This window comes from Oncorhynchus nerka, linkage group LG28 (assembly GCF_034236695.1).
Source record: "Oncorhynchus nerka isolate Pitt River linkage group LG28, Oner_Uvic_2.0, whole genome shotgun sequence".
In the NCBI taxonomy this organism is placed as follows: domain Eukaryota; kingdom Metazoa; phylum Chordata; class Actinopteri; order Salmoniformes; family Salmonidae; genus Oncorhynchus; species Oncorhynchus nerka.
The window spans coordinates 8,689,192-8,708,719 of NC_088423.1; the positions used below are offsets into that span (position 1 = coordinate 8,689,192).

The 19,528-nt window shown below is 46.4% G+C and overlaps 1 pseudogene; it reads left to right on the forward strand.

Annotated features, from left to right (window-relative positions):
- The window catches only part of LOC115122763 (protein TANC2-like), a 224,648-nt pseudogene that overhangs the window by 163,558 nt on the left and 41,562 nt on the right, over positions 1–19,528 (forward strand).

Genomic DNA, 19,528 nt, shown 5'->3' on the forward strand with positions numbered 1-19,528 from the left:
TCCATTTATCTTCATTCTCCTCTCATCTCCTTTCTCCATTTATCCCTTCTTCCCGCATTCTTTTCTCCATTTATCTTCATTCTCCTCTCATCTCCTTTCTCCATTTATCCCTTCTTCCCGCATTCCTTTCTCCATTTATCTTCATTCTCCTCTCTCCCATCTCCTTTCTCCATTTATCCCTTCTTCCCGCATTCCTTTCTCCATTTATCTTCATTCTCCTCTCTCCCATCTCCTTTCTCCAATTATCCCTTCTTCCCGCATTCCTTTCTCCATTTATCTTCATTCTCTTCTCTCCCATCTCCTTTCTCCCTTCTTCCCGCATTCCTTTCTCCATTTATCTTCATTCTCTTCTCTCCCATCTCCTTTCTCCATTTATCCCTTCTTCCCGCATTCCTTTCTCCATTTATCTTCATTCTCCTCTCTCCCATCTCCTTTCTCCATTCATCCCTTCATCCCGCATTCCTTTCTCCATTTATCTTCATTCTCCTCTCTCCCATCTCCTTTCCCCATTTATCCCTTCTTCCCGCATTCCTTTTCCATTCATCTTCATTCTCCTCTCTCCTCCTCATCCTCCTCTCATTCCTCCATCATCCTCTTCCCCCTCCTCCTTCTTCCCTCCTATAGGAGATCACCAAGCTTCTCCCATTCCACCATATCTCTGTGGATGGTCTGGAGGAGAATGATGCTATAGACCAGGACTTACAAGGTTACATCCTGCACCGCATCCACAGCAGTCCTGAGATACAGAACAACATCTCTCTCAACGGCAAGATGGACAACACCACCTTCGGCAAGCTCTCTGCCCACCTCAAGGCCCTCAGCCAGGGCTCCTATCTGTACCTAAAACTCACCTTTGACCTTATAGAGAAGGGGTACCTGGTCCTCAAGAGCTCCAGCTACAAGGTTAGCCTGCCATTTACACTACGTTGTATTGCCTAAGTTTTTTTCTTGTCTTGTTCATTTTAGTCCTAATTTTAATTATATGTGCCATTTTATTGCACTCCCTATCTAAGAAATGTGTAGAATAATGACCAATTGATTGACTGACTGACTGATCAATTAACCGATTGATTCATTGATCCCAGGTGGTGCCTGTCAATCTGGTTGAGGTATACCTGTTGCAGTGCAACATGCGTTTCCCTACCCAGTCGTCCTTCGAACGGGCCCTCCCCCTACTCAACGTGGCCGTGGCAACCCTCCACCCCCTCACCGACGAACAGATCTACCAGGCTATCAATGCCGGCTCCCTGCAGGCAAATACACGTATTACTCAGACAGGAAACTGTTAGCATTTCCCACAGGAAAACATGTCCCACTTTTATTGATTTATTTTATTGAAACTTTATTTAACTAGACAAGTCAGTTAAGGACAAATTCTCATTTACAATGACTGCCTCCTGCGGGAACGTGGGCTGGGATTAAAAATGCACAATAAATGAAATAACAATATAGAACAAAACACACATCACAACACTTACAGTGGGCTCCAAAATGACTGGCACCCCTGACTGGCAATGCACAAACAATACTTAAAAAAATATAAACAATATAATTATAGAGATAAACTCAAAATACCAACATGTGAGAAATACTGTACTTTATTCATGTTTCAATGGAAAAAAAATCATACAAAAAAAATCATACAATTATTTAATACAAAATAAATGTGACCAAAATCAATGTTTGATAATTATTGGCACTCCTCATTTAGTACTTAGTGCCAACACCTCTGTCAAGGATAACAGCATGGAGTATTTTCCTGTAATGTTTGACAAGGTTAAGGAACACATTTGCAGGGATTATGGACCATTCTTCTATGCAGATCCTTTCAAGATCCTTCACATTCTTGGGTTTGTGCTTATCAACTGCCCTTTTCAACTCAGCCCACAGATTTTCGATTGGATTGAGGTCCGGCGACTGAGATGGCCATGGCAGAACATTGATTTTGTAGTCACAGAAACATTTCTGTGTGGATCTTGAGGTATAGTACCAGCCTTTTGGCAGAGGTAACCAGATTGTAAGCCAAAATTGCCTGATACTTGGTCGAATTTATTATTCCATCAATCTTAACCAGTGCCCCTGGACCTCTGGAATTAAAACAGCCCCAAAACATCACCGACCCCCCCTCCATATATCACCGTGGGTATGAGGTGCCTCTCCTTGTATGCATCTCTGTTTCAACGTCAAAGTTGCCGATTCTGTATCTGACCAAATCTTTAAATTTTGCTCTCATCTGACCAGAGCACCTTCTTCCAGTCATAATTTAAATGACATTTGGCAAACTCCAAGAGCTTGCGTCTGTGTCTTGGGGTCTGAAAGGGCTTTCTTCTGGCAACCCTTCCAAAGAGCCTGTGGTTGTGGAGGTGGCTTCTGATGGTGCCTTTTGAAACCTGGTGACCCCAAGACGCCACCAAGGAGTGCAATTCTTTCACAGTGATTCTTGGGGATTTTGTTGCTTCTCTCACCATCCTCCTCCCTATCCTGGGGGGCAAAATGCATTTGCATCCTCTACCCGTGAGGTTTTCAACTGTTCCATATCTTTTGAACTTTTTTGTAATTGCTCTGGTAGCCACTACCAGATAAAAAAATAATATTTAACCTTTATTTAACTAGGTATTTATTTAACTAACCTTTATTTAACTAGGTATTTATTTAACTAACCTTTATTATGATGGTCTACGACCATCTGTCTCTTTTGAACTGCCAGTTCTTTTGTTTTCTTCATGGTGTTGGATGACAAAGGGATATTGTATGCGTGTTACCTCATTTTTATGTCCTAGTAAAACAGGAAGTGATGTAATGGCTCAATATAGTTCCTTAAGACTTAGATAAACTTACATAAGTGGAATTTAATTATTGTTTTAATTTTGTTAGATGTTATGTACAATAAACTTTAAGGGTGCCATTAATTGTGAAACCTTGATTTGGAGGACATTTATTTTTAATTAAATCAATAAATTGTTTTGGTGGATTCCACTGAAACGTTAATAAAATACATTATTTCTCACATGTTGATATTTTGAGTTTATCTCTAATTATATTGTTTCTATTTTTTAAAGTATTGTTTGTGCATTGCCAGTAATTTTGGAGCCCACCATGCTAACACTAGCTGTATAACGGATAGCAACAATAGGGCCTGTGAAGAAGAACAGCCTTATCAAAGCAAAGCATCTGGCCATGTGAACAGCTAACAAGCTAACTCTCTTGGTTTCACCCTCTTTGCTGCAGGGCACGCTGGACTGGGAGGACTTCACACAGCGCGTAGACAACCTAGCCATGTTCCTGGTCAAGAGAAGGGATGGGACCAGGATGTTTGTTCACCCATCATTCAGAGAGTGGCTGATCTGGAGGGAGGAGGGGGAGAAGACGAAGTTCCTCTGTGACCCCAGGTCAGGGGGTGGATGGGTCTGCTGGGGTGTGTGTGTGGAGGAGGGGTACTGTCCAAGAGACTGATATAGTCTTGGATAGGGTAAAACAATTCTGGGAAATTTTCCCAAATTCCTAGGTTTCCATAAATCCAGGTTAGAAGATTCCTGGAATCAGGAGGAAAAATCCTTCAACCAGGATTTCTGGAAACCTGAGAACCTGGGGAAAGCTACTGGAACCAGAGTCTTTGGAACCCTATTCTTGGCGTTACCGTATCTTGGAAACTGTTCTCTCACAGGCTAATGGCTAGTGACAATGTAGCTAATGTGTGTGTGGTGTGGCAAAGTCATTAAAGTGGTGTAAAGTGTAACTCTACCTCTAACCGTAACTCTAACCCTAACTCCAACTCCAACTCTAACTCTAAAACCTTAACTCTAACCCTAACTCTAAAACTCTAACTCTAAAACTCTAACACTAACTCTAACCTTAACCCTAACTCTAACTCTAAAACTCTAACCTTAACTCGAACTCTAAAACCCTAACGCTAACTCTAAAACTCTAACCCCAACTCTATCCTTAACCCTAACTCTAACTCTAACCCTAACTCGAACTCCAACCCTAACTCTAAAACCCTATCCCTAACCCTAACCTTAAAACCCTAACTCGAACCATAACTCAAACTCTAAAACTCTAATCTTAACTCTAACCCTAACTCCAACTCCAACACTAACTCTAACTCTAAAACCCTAACCTTAAACCTAACTCTAACCCTAACTCAAACACTCTAACCTTAACTCTAACTCTAAATCTCTAACTCTAAAACCTTAACCCTAACCCTAACTCTAACCCTAACTCTAACTCTAAAACCCTAACCTTAACCCTAACTATAACTCTAACCCTATTCCTAACCCTAACCTTAAAACCCTAACTCGAACCCTAACTCTAAAACTCTAACCCTAACTCCAACTCTAACCTTAACCCTAACCCTAACTCTAAAACTCTAACCCTAACTCCAACTCCTAACCCTAACTCTAACCTTAACTCTAACCTTAACTCTAATTCTAACCTTAACTCTAACCCTAGCTATAAAAATCTAACTCTAACCCTAACTCTAACCTAAACTCTAACCCTAGCTCTAAAACTCTAACTCTAACCCTAACTCTAACCTTAACTCTAACTCTAACCCTAACTCTAACCTTAACTCTAACCCTAACTCTAACCTTAACTCTAACTCTAATCCTAACTCTAACCTTAACCTTAACTCTAACCCTAACCTTAACTCTAACCTTAACTCTAACCCTAGCTCTAAAACTCTAACTCTAACCCTAACCCTAAAAGCCTAACTCTAACCTTAACTCTAACCCTAGCTCTAACTCTAACTCTAAAAGCCTAACCTTAACCCTAACCTTATCTCTAACCTTCACTCTAACCTTCACCCTAATCTTTTTTTGTTCTGTTCAGTAGCTTATGATGTTCCTCCTGTCTCTCTTTAGGAGTGGCCACACCCTGCTAGCCTTCTGGTTTTCTCGCCAGGAGACCAAGCTGAACCGACAGCAGACCATCGAACTGGGACACCACATCCTCAAAGCACACATCTTCAAGGTTCACCTAACCATACTCTACCTGCCTACACACACACACACACACACACACACACACACACACACACACACACACACACACACATACACACCTTCGTATGCACACAGCACAACGCAAAACAGTGACAGCTAAAATCATGTCTTTATATTTCAGGGCCTAAGCAAGAAGGTTGGGGTTTCCTCATCTATCCTCCAGGGGATGTGGGTTTCCTACAGCACAGATGGCCTGTCCAGTGCCCTGTCCTCACTCAGAAACCTCTACACTCCTAACATCAAGGTAACTTACTGCTTAACCTCTACACTCCTAACATGAAGATAACTTACTGCTTTACACCTACACTCCTAACATCAAGTTAACTTACTGCTTTACCCTCTACACTCCTAACATCAAGGTAACTTACTGCTTAACCTCTACACTCCTAACATCAAGGTAACTTACTGCTTAACCTCTACACTCCTAACATCAAGGTAACTTACTGCTTAATCTCTACACTCCTAACATGAAGATAACTTACTGCTTTACACCTACACTCCTAACATCAAGATAACTTACTGCTTTACACCTGCACTCCTAACATCAAGATAACTTACTGCTTTACACCTACACTCCTAACATCAAGATAACTTACTGCTTTACACCTGCACTCCTAACATCAAGATAACTTACTGCTTTACACCTACACTCCTAACATCAAGATAACTTACTGCTTTACACCTACACTCCTAACATCAAGGTAACTTACTGCTTAACCTCTACACTCCTAACATCAATATAACTTACTGCTTTACACCTACACTCCTAACATCAAGGTAACTTACTGCTTCACCTCTACACTCCTAACATCAAGATAACTTACTGCTTTACCCTCTACACTCCTAACATCAAGGTAACTTACTGCTTAACCTCTACACTCCTAACATCAAGATAACTTACTGCTTAACCTCTACACTCCTAACATCAAGGTAACTTACTGCTTAACCTCTACACTCCTAACATCAAGATAACTTACTGCTTTCACCTACACTCCTAAAATCAGGGTAACTTACTGCTTTACCCTCTACACTCCTAACATCAAGGTAACTTACTGCTTTACACCTATACTTCTACCATCAAGATAACTTACTGCTTTACCCTCTACACTCCTAACATCAAGATAACTTACTGCTTTACCCTCTACACTCCTAACATCAAGGTAACTTACTGCTTAACCTCTACACTCCTAACATCAAGATACCTTACTGCTTTCACCTATACTTCTAACATCAAGGTAACTTACTGCTTAACCTCTACACTCCTAACATCAAGGTAACTTACTGCTTTACACCTACACTTCTAAAATTAAGATAACTTACTGCTTTACCCTCTACACTCCTAACATCAAGGTAACTTACTGCTTTACCCTCTACACTCCCAATATCAAGGCAACTTACTGCTTTACCCTCTACACTCCTAACATCAAGGTAACTTACTGCTTCACACCTACATTTCTACCATCAAGATAACTTACTGCTTTACCCTCTACACTCCAAACATCAAGATAACTTACTGCTTTACCCTCTACACTCCAAACATCAAGATAACTTACTGCTTTACCCTCTACACTCCTAACATCAAGATAACTTACTGCTTTAACCTCTACACTCCTAACATCAAGACAACTTACTGCTTTACCCTCTACACTCCTAACATCAGATAACTTACTGCTTTACCCTCTGCACTCCTAACATCAAGGTAACTTACTGCTTTACCCTCTACACTCCTAACATCAAGGTAACTTACTGCTTTACACCTACACTCCTAACATCATGGTAACTTACTGCTTTACACCTACACTCCTAACATCAAGATAACTTACTGCTTTACCCTCTACACTCCTACCATCAAGGTAACTTACTGCTTTACCCTCTACACTCCTAACATCAAGGTAACTTACTGCTTTACACCTACACTCCTACCATCAAGGTAACTTACTGCTTTACCCTCTACACTCCTAACATCAAGATAACTTACTGCTTTACCCTCTACACTCCTAACATCAAGGTAACTTACTGCTTTACACCTACACTCCTAACATCAAGGTAACTTACTGCTTTCCCCTTTAAAAATGAAAGCCTTTCCCTCTCATGGCTCCGTATATATCAACATTTGCTGCTTTCATCAGGGTTTCAGCTCTCCCTCTGACATGTGGCCAACCAACTCCAGTGTATTCCAAACCAGGTGAATCGCCTAAAGGGCTGTTCCTACTGACAAATTAAATGTACTTTCTATACAGTTTGTCTGTCTATAACACCGTGTAAAATCTGTCTGTGCCCAGGTGAGCCGGTTGCTGATGCTCGGTGGTGCCAACGTGAACTACCAGACGGAGGTGTTGAACAATGCCCCAGTGCTGTGTGTGCATGCCTTCCTGGGTTACATAGACATGGTGGGGCTCCTGTTGGAGTATGGGGCCTCTGTAGACCAGCCTTCAGAGAGCGGTGTCACCCCACTGGGCTATGCTGCCTCCGGGGGACACATGGCTATAGTCACTACACTGTGTCTAAGGAGAGCCAAGGTGAGATGGGAAGAGGAGGGAGAGAGGGGAAAGGGAAGAGCGAGAGAGAGAGAGGGAAGAGAGAGGGGGGAGGAGGTAGAGAGAGGAGGGAGAGAGGGGCAGGGAAGAGAGAGAGTAGAAGGAGAGAAGTGAAGGGGTAGGGGAGAGTGAGAGGAGGGAGAGAGAGAGAGGGGAGTTGAGGAGAGGGGGAGAGAGAGGAGGAGGGAGGGATAGAGGATGGGGAGAGAGGGGAGTGGAGGGAGACGGGGAAGAGAGAGAGGGGGAGAGGGAAGAGAGAGGGGGAGTGGAAGGAGGGGGAGGAAGAGAGAGAGAGTAGGGAGAGGGGAGGGAAGAAAGAGAGGAGAGAGAGAGGGGCAGGGAAGAGAGAGAGGGGGAGAGAGAGGGTGTAGGGAAGAGAGAGAGAGGGGAGAGGAGGGAGAGAGGGGTAGGGAAGAGAGGGGAGAGGTTAGAGGAACGAGAGGGAAGAGAAGAGGGGAAGTGGAGGGAGACAGATGGGAGGGAAGAGAGAGAGGAGAGAGGGGGAAGAGGGGGAAGTGGAGGGAGACAGATGAGAGAGAGGAGAGAGGGGGAGAGGGGGAGGAAACAAAGAGAGGAGAGAGGAGGAGAGGGGGAAGGGAAGATAGAAGGAGGATAGAGGGAGAGGGGAGGGGAGAGGGGGAAGATGGAGAGAGGAGAGGGAGGGGAGATGAGGAGGGAGAGGGGGGAGAGAAAAGAGAGAGGGTAGAGGGAAGAGAGAGTGTGGAGAGGGAAGAGAGGAGGAGGGAAGAGGGAGAGGGGGAAGAGCGATGGGAGAGGAGAGAGAGAGGGGAAGGGAAGAGAGAGAGAGGGGGAGTGGAGGAAGATAGGGGAAGAGAGCAAGAGATGAGAGGGAGGAGAGAGGGGGAGAGGAGGGAGAGGAGAGAGAAGACAGAGGGGGAGTGAAGAGCGAGAGGGGGAGGGAAGAGAGGAGTGGAGGGAGAGAGGGGGAGGGAAGAGAGAGAGGGGAAGGGAAGAGAGAGATAGTGGAGAGGAGGGAGGGTAGAGAGAGAGGGGAAGGGAAGAGAGAGAAGAGAGGAGGGGGAGAGAAATGAGAGAGATAGGGGGGAGGAGGGAAGGAAGAGAGAGAAGAGGACAGAGTATGTTTGTAGATTAATCTATCGTAATCTTCATCTATCATCTGAGGACGAATGGGGATATACCAACTTTATGTGCGTTTCTGTCTGTGTGCGTCCGTCAAACAGGTGGACCACCTAGATAATAATGGTCAGTGTGCCGTGGTGCATGCAGCTCTCAGGGGCCACATGGATGTGGTCAAGTTCCTCATCCAGTGGGACTGGGCCATGGGACAACCACAACAACAAGGAGCCTTCAGCAAGAGCCAAGCTGTCCAGCAAGCCCTCATCGCTGCAGCCACCATGGGATACACAGAGGTAGGCCTTTCCTCGCTGAGAATCTCCTGACCTGGGGATGCTGTACCTTCATAATTTCTCCTCTGCTCATCTCCTGCTATTAGCATAATGCTTGGCACCAACCTTACTTACTCAGCTGACAGTTTTCTACAGCTAGGATTGACATTTTTTTCGTAATTTCCCTGCAGTGTGTGGACTGTTTATCCCTCTGCGATCCTACCAGTATTGCAATGCCGCTCACAATAACAAGTGATTTTTCAGTTGTTTGGGTTTTTTGGAAGTGTAAAATGGATCATTATTTCAACCAGATTGTGTCCTACCTGCTGGACCTGCCAGAGAAGATTGAGAAGGACGAGGAGAAGGTGGAACGAGCTCAGATGAACAATGTTGACACCCTGTGGGGAGAGACAGGTAAGCTACAGCTTCTCATCGTGTGCTTGTTAACAAGGTCTCCAGATATAGTCCGCAGCCTTGTGGAGATTTGGGCCTAGGTCAAACGTTAACCGGCGATAGCCGAGACACGCATAAATTATGTTTTGGTGCTGTCAGAGGTGGAACTGTCAAATGTGAGCAGCTGCTCTTTTGATCATTGTCATGAAGCCACATCCGTCTCACTCGCGTTAGAAGTTCAGGAAGAGAAAGTGTAGGCTATATAGAAATAATGACTCACGTTGAAAATCATTAAACAAAATAATGAGGGTTTCTATCAGCCTAATGGAGGTGAAGATCACATCTCACATTCCAGTGTTCAAACAAGGCTGCATGGGACTTCTGTTCATGTGACTCCGTGTAGCCAATGTCCGCTTTCGGTATAATGCTATGAGCCGCTGGTGGATTTGACGGCTCTAATGTAGTTCCTCCTCCGACAGACACCGTCAAAACAACTGCTATGCCCATGTCAGCTAAAGCAGATCTCATTGAATCTGACAGTGGGGGGAATCATTATGCCTCAGTGGCTTTAGGTTTGACACCTGAATTGTAAGCCAATGCTTAGTCTGGGCTTAAGCTGAGATGTGGATGGATGTCATGATTGCTTAGACATACTGTAGGAAGGGATGCTTGCTGTGCTTGTTTACCATAGGAGTTTAGATCACTACAGAGAGAGAGAGAGATTTAGAAAATAACAATAGTGAAGAAGGCCCACATACACTATATATACAGCAGTATGTGGACACCCCTTCAAATTAGTGGATTTGGCTATTTCAACCACACCCGTTGCTGACAGGTGTATAGAATTGGGCGCACCGTCATGCAATCTCCAAAGACAAACATTGGCAGTAGAATGGCCTTACTGAAGAACTCAGTGACTTTCAACATGGCACCGTCATAGGATGACACCTTTCCAACAAGTCAGTTTGTCAAATTTCTGCCCTGCTGTAGCTGCCCCGTCAATTGTAAGTGCTGTTATTGTGAAGTGAAAACGCCTAGGAGCAACAACGGATCAGCAGTGAAGTGGTAAGCCACAGAGGCTCACAGAACTGGCCCGTCGAGTGCTGAAGCCCGTCGAGTGCTGAAGCCCGCCGAGTGCTGAAGCCCGCCGGGTGCTGAAGTCCGCCGAGTGCTGAAGCCCGCCGAGTGCTGAAGTCCGCCGAGTGCTGAAGCCCGCCGAGTGCTGAAGCCCGTCGAGTGCTGAAGCCCGCCGAGTGCTGAAGCCCGTCTGTCCTTGGGTTGGAACAGTCACTACCGAGTTCCAAACTGCCTCTGGAAGCAACGTCAGTGCAAGAACTGTTCGTCAGGAGCTTCATGAAATGGGTTTCTATGGCCGAGCAGCCGCACACAAGCCTAAGATCGCCATGCACGAATGCTAAGCGGTGGCTGGAGTGGTGTAAAGATCGCAACCATTGGACTCCATTGGAGCAGTGGAAACACATTCTGGAGTGATGAGATCCCGTTTCACCAACTGGCAGTCTGACGGACAAATCTGGGTTTGACGGATGCCAGGAGTACGCTACCTGTCAAAATGCATAGTGCCAACTGTAAAGTTTGGTGGAGGAGGAATAATGGTCTGGGGCTGTTTTTCATGGTTTGGGCTTGGCCCCTTAGTTATAGATGATTCTGTGCTTTCAGCTTTGTGGCAATAGTTTGGGGAAAGCCCTTTCCTGTTTCAGCATGACAATGCCACCTTGCACAAAGCGAGGTCCATACAGAAATATTAATGGCCATGGTTTTGGAATGAGATGTTCGACGAGCAGGTGTCCACATACTTTTGGTCATGTCGTGTATGTTCCAGAGCTCAGAACTAGTGTCAGAGGGAGAGGGAGGTCTGCTGTTAGAGACTATTCTCTCTATGTACCGCAAGGCAGAGAGGGAGAGAGAGGCAGGAGGATTGTGAGCAATACTATGACTCAGTCAGTTAAATCCATACACATAACTGTCTGTCTGTCTGTCTGTCTGTCTGTCTGTCTGTCTGTCTGTCTGTCTGTCTGTCTGTCTGTCTGTCTGTCTGTCTGCCTGTCTGTCTACAGTCTGTCTGTGTACCGTGTCTGTCAACTGTCTGTCTACCATCTCTGTCTACTACCTGTCTACTGTCTGTCTGTCTACTGTCTGCCTGTCTACAGTCTGTCTGTCTACCGTGTCTGTCAACTGTCTGTCTGTTTATCTACTGTCTGTCTACTATCTGTCTGTTTATCTACTGTCTCTCTACTGTCTGTCTGTTTATCTACTGTCTGTCTACTGACTGTCTACTGTCTGTCTGTCTACTGTCTTTCTGTCTACAGTCTGTCTGACTACCGTCTGTCTACTGTCTGTCAACTGTCTGTCTTTCTGTCTACTGTATGTCTACTGTTGGTGTACTCAAACTCTCCACTTAGTATCCACTTAGAATGCAATCAGTGTACATACTAACAAATGACACACATGAAGACTAAGTATAAAAATGACGGATCCATGTGTGTCCCTCTACTCTCTCTGTCCTGTTGGAAACAATGACTAGATCAGTGAATTGCATAGAGGTGACTGTCGACCCCCACATCACTATTCTCTCCTCCCTCTTTCTCTACTGCCACAACGATGTTCTCTCTTTCCTCTTTCTCTACTGCCACATCACTGTTCTCTCCTCCCTCTTTCTCTACTGCCACAACGATGTTCTCTCCTCCCTCTTTCTCTACTGCCACAACGATGTTCTCTCTTTCCTCTTTCTCTACTGCCACATCACTGTTCCCTCCTCCCTCTTTCTCTACTGCCACATCACTGTTCTCTCCTCCCTCTTTCTCTACTGCCACAACAATGTTCTCTCTTTCCTCTTTCTCTAATGCCACATCACTGTTCTCTCCTCCCTCTTTCTCTACTGCCACATCACTGTTCTCTCCTCCCTCTTTCTCTACTGCCACAACGATGTTCTCTCCTCCCTCTTTCTCTACTGCCACAACGATGTTCTCTCTTTCCTCTTTCTCTACTGCCACATCACTGTTCCCTCCTCCCTCTTTCTCTACTGCCACAACAATGTTCTCTCTTTCCTCTTTCTCTACTGCCATATCACTGTTCTCTCCTCCCTCTTTCTCTACTGCCACATCACTGTTCTCTCCTCCCTCTTTCTCTACTGCCACAACGATGTTCTCTCTTTCCTCTTTCTCTAATGCCACATCACTGTTCTCTCCTCCCTCTTTCTCTACTGACACACCACTGTTCTGTCCTTCCTCTTTCTCTACTGCCACATCACTGTTCTCTCCTCCCTCTTTCTCTACTGCCACAACGATGTTCTCTACTCCCTCTTTCTCTACTGCCAAAACACTGTTCTCTCCTCCCTCTTTCTCTACTGCCACATCACTGTTCTCTCCTCCCTCTTTCTCTACTGCCAAAACACTGTTCTCTCCTCCCTCTTTCTCTACTGCCACAACACTGTTCTCTCCTCCCTCTTTCTCTACTGCCACACCACTGTTCTCTCCTTCCTCTTTCTCTACTGCCACAACACTGTTCTCTCCTTCCTCTTTCCCTACTGCCACACCACTGTTCTGTCCTTCCTCTTTCTCTACTGCCACACCACTGTTCTCTCCTTCCTCTTTCTCTACTGCCACAACACTGTTCTCTCCTCCCTCTTTCCCTACTGCCACAACACTGTTCTCTCCTTCCTCTTTCCCTACTGCCACACCACTGTTCTGTCTGTCCTCTTTCTTTACTGCCACACCACTGTTCTCTCCTCCCTCTTTCTCTACTGCCACACCACTGTTCTCTCCTCCCTCTTTCTCTACTGCCACACCACTGTTCTCTCCCTCCTCTTTCTCTACTGCCACACCACTGTTCTCTCCTCCCTCTTTCTCTACTTCCACACCACTGTTCTCTCCTCCCTCTTTCTCTACTGCCACAACACTGTTCTCTCCTTCCTCTTTCTCTACTGCCACATCACTGTTCTCTCCTCCATCTTTCTCTACTGCCACAACACTGTTCTCTCCTTCCTCTTTCCCTACTGCCACAACACTATTCTCTCCTTCCTCTTTCCCTACTGCCACACCACTGTTCTGTCCTTCCTCTTTCTCTACTGCCACACCACTGTTCTCTACTCCCTCTTTCTCTACTGCCACATTACTGTTCTATCCTCCCTCTTTCTCTACTGCCACACCACTGTTCTCTCCTCCCTCTTTCTCTACTGCCACAACGATGTTCTCTCTTTCCTCTATCTCTAATGCCACATCACTGTTCTCTCCTCCCTCTTTCTCTACTGCCACACCACTGTTCTCTCCTCCCTCTTTCTCTACTGCCACACCACTGTTCTCTCCCTCCTCTTTCTCTACTGCCACACCACTGTTCTCTCCTCCCTCTTTCTCTACTTCCACACCACTGTTCTCTCCTCCCTCTTTCTCTACTGCCACAACACTGTTCTCTCCTTCCTCTTTCCCTACTGCCACACCACTGTTCTCTCCTTCCTCTTTCTCTACTGCCACACCACTGTTCTCCCTTCCTCTTTCTCTACTGCCACACCACTGTTCTCTCCTTCCTCCCTCTTTCTCTACTGCCACAACACTGTTCTCTCCTTCCTCTTTCTCTACTGCCACACCACTGTTCTCTCCTCCCTCTTTTTCTAATGCCACAACACTGTTCTCTCCTTCCTCTTTCTCTACTGCCACAAAACTGTTCTCTCCTTCCTCTTTTCTACTACCACAACACTGTTCTTCAACACTGTTCTCTCCTCCCTCTTTTCTAATGCCACAACACTGTTCTCTCCTCCTCTTTCTCTACTGCCACAACACTGTTCTCTCCTCCTCTTTTCTACTGCCACAACACTGTTTTTCTCCTCTTTCCTCTTGTTCTCTCCTCCTCTTTCTCTACTGCCACAACACTGTTCTCTCCTCCCTCTTTCTCTACTGCCACAACACTGTTCTCTCCTTCCTCTTTCTCTACTGCCACATCACTGTTCTCTCCTCCTCTTTCTCTACTGCCACATCACTGTTCTCTCCTCCCTCTTCTCTCTCCTCCCTCTTTCTCTACTGCCACAACACTGTTCTCTCCTTCCTCTTTCTCTACTGCCACATCACTGTTCTCTCCTCCCTCTTTCTCTACTGCCAAAACACTGTTCTCTCCTCCCTCTTTCTCTACTGCCACACCACTGTTCTCTCCTTCCTCTTTCTCTACTGCCACAACACTGTTCTCTCCTTCCTCTTTCTCTACTGCCACACCACTGTTCTCTCCTTCCTCTTTCTCTACTGCCACATCCACTGTTCTCTCCTTCCTCTTTCTCTACTGCCACAACACTGTTCTCTCCTCCTCTTTCTCTACTGCCACAACACTGTTCTCTCCTTCCTCTTTCCCTACTGCCACACCACTGTTCTGTCTGTCCTCTTTCTTTACTGCCACACCACTGTTCTCTCCTCCCTCTTTCTCTACTGCCACACCACTGTTCTCTCCTCCCTCTTTCTCTACTGCCACACCACTGTTCTGTCCTTCCTCTTTCTCTACTGCCACACCACTGTTCTCTCCTTCCTCTTTCTCTACTGCCACATCACTGTTCTCTCCTCCCTCTTTCTCTACTGCCACAACACTGTTCTCTCCTTCCTCTTTCTCTACTGCCACATCACTGTTCTCTCCTCCATCTTTCTCTACTGCCACACCACTGTTCTCTCCTTCCTCTTTCTCTACTGCCACAACACTGTTCTCTCCTTCCTCTTTCCCTACTGCCACACCACTGTTCTGTCCTTCCTCTTTCTCTACTGCCACACCACTGTTCTCTCCTCCCTCTTTCTCTACTGCCACATGTTCTCTTCCTCTATCTCTGCCCACATCACTGTTCTCTACTCCCTCTTTCTCTACTGCCACACCACTGTTCTCTCCTCCCTCTTTCTCTACTGCCACACCACTGTTCTCTCCTTCCTCTTTCTCTACTGCCACACCACTGTTCTCTCCTCCTCTTTCTCTACTGCCACACCACTGTTCTCTCCTCCCTCTTTCTCTACTGCCACACTCTCACTGTTCTCTCTGTTCCCCTCTTTCTCTACTGCCACACCACTGTTCTCCCCTTCCTCTTTCTCTACTGCCACAACACTGTTCTCTCCTTCTCTTCTACTGCCACACCACTGTTCTCTCCTCCCTCTTTCTCTACTGCCACACCACTGTTCTCTCCTCCTCTGCCACAACACTTTCTCTCCTCCTCTTTCTCTACTGCCACAACACTGTTCTCTCCTTCCTCTTTCTCTACTGCCACACCACTGTTCTCTCCTCCTCTTTCTCTACTGCCACACACTGTTCTCTCCTCCCTCTTTCTCTACTGCCACACCACTGTTCTCTCCTCCTCTACTGCCACAACACTGTTCTCTCCTTCCTCTTTCTCTACTGCCACACCACTGTTCTCTCCTCCCTCTTTCTCTACTGCCACAACACTGTTCTCTCCTCCTCTTTCTCTACTGCCACATCAAACTGTTCTGTTCTCTCTCCTCTTTCTCTACTGCCACAACACTGTTCTCTCCTTCCTCTTTCCCTACTGCCACACACTGTTCTTCTCCTTCCTCTTTCTCTACTGCCACACCACTGTTCTCTCTCCTTCTCTTTCTCTACTGCCACAACACTGTTCTCTCCTTCCTCTTTCTCTACTGCCACAACACTGTTCTCTCCTCCCTCTTTCTCTACTGCCACAACACTGTTCTCTCCTTCCTCTTTCTCTACTGCCACATCACTGTTCTCTCCTCCCTCTTTCTCTACTGCCACAACACTGTTCTCTCCTTCCTCTTTCTCTACTGCCACATCACTGTTCTCTCCTTCCTCTTTCTCTACTGCCACATCACTGTTCTCTCCTCCTCTTTCTCTACTGCCACACCACTGTTCTCTCCTTCCTCTTTCTCTACTGCCACATCACTGTTCTCCCCTTCCTCTTTCTCTACTGCCACAACACTGTTCTCTCCTTCCTCTTTCCCTACTGCCACAACACTGTTCTCTCCTTCCTCTTTCCCTACTGCCACATCACTGTTCTGTCTGTCCTCTTTCTTTACTGCCACACCACTGTTCTCTCCTCCCTCTTTCTCTACTGCCACACCACTGTTCTCTCCTCCCTCTTTCTCTACTGCCACACCACTGTTCTCTCCTCCCTCTTTCTCTTCTGTTCTCTACTGCCACACCACTGTTCTCTCCTCCCTCTTTCTCTACTGCCACAACACTGTTCTCTCCTCCCTCTTTCTCTACTGCCACAACACTGTTCTCTCCTTTTCCTCTTTCTCTACTGCCACACACTGTTCTCTCCTCCATCTTTCTCTACTGCCACAACCACTGTTCTATCCTTCCTCTTTCTCTACTGCCACACCACTGTTCTCTCCTTCCTCTTTCTACTGCCACAACTGTTCTGTTCTCTTTCTTTACTGCCTCTCTAACTGCCACACCACTGTTCTTCACACCACTGTTCTGTCTCCCTCTTTCTCTACTGCCACACCACTGTTCTCTCCTCCCTCTTTCTCTACTGCCACACCACTGTTCTCTCCTCCCTCTTTCTCTACTGCCACAACACTGTTCTCTCCTTCCTCTTTCTCTACTGCCACATCACTGTTCTCTCCTCCATCTTTCTCTACTGCCACACCACTGTTCTCTCCTTCCTCTTTCTCTACTGCCACAACACTGTTCTCTCCTTCCTCTTTCCCTACTGCCACACCACTGTTCTGTCCTTCCTCTTTCTCTACTGCCACACCACTGTTCTCTACTCCCTCTTTCTCTACTGCCACATCACTGTTCTATCCTCCCTCTTTCTCTACTGCCACACCACTGTTCTCTCCTCCCTCTTTCTCTACTGTCACAACAATGTTCTCTCCTCCCTCTTTCTCTACTGCCACAACACTGTTCTGTCCTCTCTTTCTCTACTGCCACACCACTGTTCTCTCCTTCCTCTTTCTCTAATGCCACATCACTGTTCTCTCTTTCTTTCCTAATGCCACATCACTGTTCTCTCCTCCCTCTTTCTCTACTGCCACACCACTGTTCTCTCCTTCCTCTTTCTCTACTGCCACATCACTGTTCTCCCTTCCTCTTTCTCTACTGCCACAACACTGTTCTCCTCCTTCCTCTTCCCCTACTGCCACAACACTGTTCTCTCCTTCCTCTTTCCCTACTGCCACACCACTGTTCTGTCTGTCCTCTTTCTCTACTGCCACACCACTGTTCTCTCCTCCTCTTTCTCTACTGCCACACCACTGTTCTCTCCTCCTCTTTCTCTACTGCCACACCACTGTTCTCTCTCCTCTTTTTCTAATGCCACACAACTGTTCTCTCCTCCCTCTTTCTCTACTGCCACACCACTGTTCTCTCCTTCCTCTTTCTCTACTGCCACACCACTGTTCTCCCTTCCTCTTTCTCTGCCACACTCACTGTTCTCTCCTCCTCTTTCTCTACTGCCACAAAACTGTTCTCTCCTTCCTCTTTCTCTACTGCCACACCACTGTTCTCTCCTTCCTCTTTCTCTACTGCCACATCACTGTTCTCTCCTCTCTTTCTCTACTGCCAAAACACTGTTCTCTCCTCCCTCTTTCTCTACTGCCACACCACTGTTCTGTCCTTCCTCTTTCTCTACTGCCACACCACTGTTCTCTCCTTCCTCTTTCTCTACTGCCACATCACTGTTCTCTCCTCCCTCTTTCTCTACTGCCACACCACTGTTCTCTCCTTCCTCTTTCTCTACTGCCACAACACTGTTCTCTCCTCCCTCTTTCTCTACTGCCACACCACTGTTCTCTCCTTCCTCTTTCTCTAATGCCACAACACTGTTCTCTCCTCCCTCTTTCTCTTTTTCTCTACTGCCACACTGTTCTCTCCTTCCTCTTTCTCCACACCACTGTTCTCTCCCTCTTCTCTCTTTCTCTCCTTCCTCTTTCTACTGCACAACACTGTTCTCTCCTTCCTCTTTCTCTACTGCCACACCACTGTTCTCTCCTTCCTCTTTCCCTACTGCCACACCACTGTTCTCTCCTCCTCTTTCTCTACTGCCACATCACTGTTCTCTCCTCCTCTTTCTCTACTGCCACACCACTGTTCTCTCCTCCTCTTTCTCTACTGCCACACCACTGTTCTCTCCTCCCTCTTTCTCTACTGCCACATCACTGTTCTCTCCTCCCTCTTTCTCTACTGCCACAACACTGTTCTCTCCTTCCTCTTTCTCTACTGCCACACCACTGTTCTCTCCTTCCTCTTTCTCTACTGCCACATCACTGTTCTCTCCTCCCTCTTTCTCTACTGCCACAACACTGTTCTCTCCTTCCTCTTTCTCTACTGCCACACCACTGTTCTCTCCTCCCTCTTTCTCTACTGCCACAACACTGTTCTCTCCTCCTCTTTCTCTACTGCCACACCACTGTTCTCTCCTCCCTCTTTCTCTACTGCCACACCACTGTTCTCTCCTCCTCTTTCTCTACTGCCACAACACTGTTCTCTCCTTCCTCTTTCTCTACTGCCACACCACTGTTCTCTCCTCCTTTTTCTCTACTGCCACAACACTGTTCTCTCCTCCCTCTTTCTCTACCACACCACTGTTCTCTCCTCCTCTTTCTCTACTGCCACATCACTGTTCTCCTTCCTCTTTCTCTACTGCCACAACACTGTTCTCTCCTTCCTTTTCTACTGCCACAACACTGTTCTTCCTTCCTCTTTCCCTACTGCCACACCACTGTTCTGTCTGTCCTCTTTCTTTACTGCCACACCACTGTTCTCTCCTCCTCTTTCTCTACTGCCACACCACTGTTCTCTCCTCCCTCTTTCTCTACTGCCACACCACTGTTCTCTCCCTCTTTCTCTTTTCTCCTCCCTCTTTCTCTACTGCCACAACACTGTTCTCTCCTCCCTCTTTCTCTACTGCCACAACACTGTTCTCTCCTTCCTCTTTCCTCTTCCTCTCTTTCTCTACTGCCACATCTGTTCTCTCTACTGCCACACCACTGTTCTCTCCTCCTCTTTCTCTACTGCCACACCACTGTTCTCTCCTCCTCTTTCTCTACTGCCACACCACTGTTCTCTCCTTCCTCTTTCTCTACTGCCACACCACTGTTCTCTCCTCCTCTTTCTCTACTGCCACAACACTGTTCTCTCCTTCCTCTTTCTCTACTGCCACATCACTGTTCTCTCCTCCTCTTTCTCTACTGCCACAACACTGTTCTCTCCTTCCTCTTTCTCTACTGCCACACCACTGTTCTCTCCTTCCTCTTTCCTACTGCCACAACACTGTTCT